The sequence below is a fragment of the Aulonocara sp. 'chitande type north' Nkhata Bay genome, linkage group LG7 (genome assembly GCF_057382095.1).
Source record: "Aulonocara sp. 'chitande type north' Nkhata Bay isolate Kocher_YH1m ecotype deep benthic linkage group LG7, A_spYH_male_GT1.1, whole genome shotgun sequence".
Classification (NCBI taxonomy): Eukaryota; Metazoa; Chordata; class Actinopteri; order Cichliformes; family Cichlidae; genus Aulonocara; species Aulonocara sp. 'chitande type north' Nkhata Bay.
The window spans coordinates 64,366,713-64,370,786 of record NC_141350.1 but is presented as its reverse complement, the minus strand read 5'-3'; the positions used below and the strand labels follow the sequence as shown (position 1 = coordinate 64,370,786).

The 4,074-nt window shown below is 37.1% G+C and overlaps 1 long non-coding RNA gene across 1 annotated transcript; it reads left to right on the top strand.

Moving 5' to 3' along the window:
- The first annotated feature begins 833 nt into the window (after window positions 1-833).
- LOC147326606 (uncharacterized) lies at window positions 834-2,943 on the top strand. The gene is made up of 4 exons (XR_015130623.1): window positions 834-1,067; window positions 1,761-1,809; window positions 1,978-2,041; window positions 2,437-2,943. It is a non-coding gene; the product is annotated as an uncharacterized LOC147326606 (long non-coding RNA).
- The last annotated feature ends 1,131 nt before the right edge of the window (window positions 2,944-4,074 follow it).

Genomic DNA, 4,074 nt, shown 5'->3' with positions numbered 1-4,074 from the left:
GTGTGGATACCTATTTTCTTTTTTTCACAGGTGCGGAGCCTTTTTTTAAAAAATAACGAATAAACTGCATTTTTTAAAAGTACCTTTAACATAAATGTAGACTGACAAGTAACTCAACCTTTAACACGGTGATCATAGTGAAGTTTCTAGTTCAGATAAAAATTATTGTTCTGATTAAGGAAACAGTAAATCTGGCCACATTATTGTCCCGATCCTCCAATCTTCCCTTTCCAATGTGACTAAATAAAATGCAACTTTTTTTTAATAAAAGCAGTTAATAAACCCAGATTTTTCTTACAGTAAGAATCCTCCAACAACCTTTCAAAAGAATTTTTTTTGTCTTTCCTCAATTTTGAGACCAACTGAACCCACAAACCTGAAGCTGCAGACCCCAAACTAACCAAATTTAATGTTTCCTTAATCAGCACAGTAATTTTTAAGTCTTTATGTGTTATGTTTACTCACAGTTTTGATGCTTGCTTCTTCGACTTGATCCACGATTAGCTCTGCACCATCGCTCTGCTGTTTTCTCTCTCCTCATGCTTCTCCTTCATTCGTCCTGTCCTCAGATATAATCCAACCTGCCTCCTTGTTTCCTCCTTGACTTGTATTCGCAAAATTTCCAGTTAAATTAAGAGTAATCCAGAAAAGTTTCCCTGCTTCAAAAGCTCTTCCAGTTGCCTGTCTTCTTGTCCTCCTTCAAATGTGCAGTTTATATATTTGTATTTATTTGACTTCATATTGCCATGGCAACATAACACAGAGCATCATGGTAGATTAAAGCAGGTGGTTCTGTCCTCTACAGAAATGCTGATAAACTCAATTTATTTGAGTTGTCTTAATTTAGAAAAACTAAGTAAGACAGAAGTTTTTCTTCTCAGCGCGGAGGGATGAAAGATGTGTTTTGAAAATGCCACTCACTACCGTCCTCCTCCCTAGCACGGATCAGTCCGCAAGTTCATGGTGCCAGCATTTTTTATGGAATATGTTGAGCAAACCTAGGAAAGCGTCAGCTCAAGAGATTATTGTTGTCATTGCTGTGGATCTTTACCTGATACACTGACTTGGTGAGTAAATGTTTACTCTTATTCAAACTGATTTTGTGGCTTCTCTTAGTTTAGCACCGTGCTAGCTAGTTAGTGTTAGCCTAGCGTTGCTGCTGCGGCTGGGCTCATGTTACTTAGAAATGAACACCACAGCCTTAAAAACCTTATATAAAAATGTGTCTGTGAAATTTTCTGTTGATTGTTTGAAATAAAAAAGTGAGATAAGAGCCCAGACAAAATTCTTCGGGGGGGTGAAAACAATAAGCCAGGAGTTAGCTGTGCTCGCGGACTCTTACCAAGCCTTGACCTCCCGGTCAGCTATAACAGAGCTCTCGTCGGAGCCTGTGCGTACTTGTAAGCGCAGCAATGGTGGAGGAGCGCGGCTAAAAAACCTATTACTTTTTCTGGGTCACAAAATCAACTTTTAAGATATTTTCAGGCGAGAATGTAGCTGTCGAAAGTTCAAATATCTGCTCGATTTATCAAGACGTCACATATTTGCAAAAATGCCCAGACGTTTTCCAAGACGTCCATTTTTTTCATGCTTTGTGGCACCTTGAACATCTGTGGCATCTATTAATGTCAAATCCAGCCTTTATTTAACAACATAAGCAAACTCTATGTTACAATGATTGCACAGCCATTAAGGATCAAATCGGTTTCTGAAAAATGTTCTGTTTTTTCTCCCTCTGCTTGCTTCATACTGTCTTTGAGGCTCGGGACCAGCACTCCTGCTGTTGGACAGAAAGACATCAACTCAGTGGTAAGTATTTTGGTTTTCCAATATATTAGCAACTGTCAGTGACATTTATATTAATCAGGCTGAACTTTAATCATACTTTAGATCAGCCTGTTTTACTTATTGTTTTACTTCTTTTTTGGTTTGGGGAAGTTGTTTCTTTACTGATCTTTTCCTGTCTTCTGTTATTAGACTTGAGATATGACTGCACTAGGCTGTTGCTGGTGACTCCAGTTAATTCTACAAGACATGCTGTGTAAGTAAACAAACAACAACAGTTTGGTCTGCATTTCTTGAAAGATCACATCCCCCAAACTTAGTTTAGAGGGTCTACACTGAATATAGTGAAGTCTGCAAGTTTAACAGCAAAATTTGTTTTGTGCCCAAATCATTTTGCACATCATTAGAATGAAAGTTATTGGCCATCTTTGCATAGCCCTTTTTAAAATGATGCTTTCATGACATTATTGTGTGTCGGGTGGGGGTCACGGCTATCCAGACTGACAATTTGGACATTGAATGTCACCTCTCCAGTGGGGAGGGAGCCTGAGATTGTCTAAATTGGAGTCTGTTTCATACCAAATGCAGAAAAAAATGTTTTAAGAAAGCAATTAAGTTCATGTTCCAAAAAATATGATTGTTTGCTTGCAGGACAACAGGAGAGATGAGTCCTCCGTCACAGATGGTGTGGTCAGTGAAGATGGTCGCCTGCAGGTTCAAGCTCATTGCATCTCCAACCCACATCCACTGCCACTGTACTTAAGGGAAGTTAAAGACTTTCTTCTGCACCTATATTTGGATCACCTCGATCCGTGATAGTCATTCAGGCAGTAATGCCTGGACTGGAAACAAGCCATCCTTAAAATATTACAACATTCCAGCTCATGTGTTGGAATGAAAAACAAATGTGTTGTTTAAATTAGAGACTACACTTGTGACAGAACAACAAATATTTTATTTTGATTATATAAGTAATTTAAGTACAAAACAAACTTGTGGTAGGCCTAAACTTATTTTTAGAATAACTAAATCTGAGACTTTGTTTCATTGTAAGATTATAACCGTGATGGCAATATAATTGTTTGTTGTTCAGCAGAACAGTGTCCAGTATGTTGGCTGTTATACTTTGTTGTGTTTGAAAATAAAAGTTGGTCTGATTTTAACATCATTACAAAAAGTGTTGTTAATTATTTTTAATCATATTCAGGTTACCACAAATTGTTTTTCATTTAGTTGAACTTGAAATGTTTGTCAGTAAGTAAACAATTAGTACTGTACAGTCAGAAATATCAAGTTATTCTTAATACTGCAGACTTGCAATATTAGTCATCTTAAGTAAGCTTTACTTAGTTTTTTTGAGGCAACGAGTTCTGGGAACTAACAAGGCTGTACAGTGTACTCAAAATGAGTAAGTTGCCCTAACTTGGTCATCTCACTTGATCCAATTTTTTTGAGTTCTGGGAACAAATGAGCTTGTACAGAGTACTCAAAATAAACAAGTTGTCCTAATTTAGTCATTTTAAGTTAAGCTTTACTCAATTCTTTTGAGGCAATGAGTTTCCTCAATTTTTTTGAGTTCTGGGAACTAATTAAATTTTACAGTGTATGTTAATAATCTTTAAACAGACACTCCCTGATCCTGTAAGAGCAGGAATTTAACTACAAACCCTCATAGTTCCCATCAGTATCATTCATTCTGCTCTGCCTCAATGGTCACAGTGGCTTGTTTAAGTACGTTTGCCCCATAGAAATCCACTGATGTTCAGTGAGTCCCTTTGATACATGTTTAGACCTTCATAATTTTCACGGTGCATGAGTGTTATATCTCCATCTCATCCTAAACATTTTACCAACATGTAAAAGGCACACGTCCACAAGATTTTGATTTGTTTAATTTTAATTGAAACTTGTTTTTTTTTTCTGAATAAATGTGTGAGATGGCCCTCAGGCCTCTAAATCCACGTCCAGGTTTGGGTGACTACTTGGATTAGGGGAGAATTATTTAGAGCAATGTTTGTCACTTTGGTTAATTGCTAAACTCAGGCCGTTTTTGTTCAGTCTTTTTCTAACTGAACTTTCACATTTAACATGCTAACTGAAGCCTGTAGAGTCTGAGATGTAGCTCTTTTATTTTCTGTATTGTACAGTCTGACTTAGGGGTGGATTTGCTGGGATTGGTGACTGTGTTGCATGTTTTGAATAATCTTCTTCAGCGTAGACTTTTGGTGTAAGATGATAGTGAATGAAGAAAACTATAAAAAGCTGCTGTGGTTTTAATTTTCCAAGAGA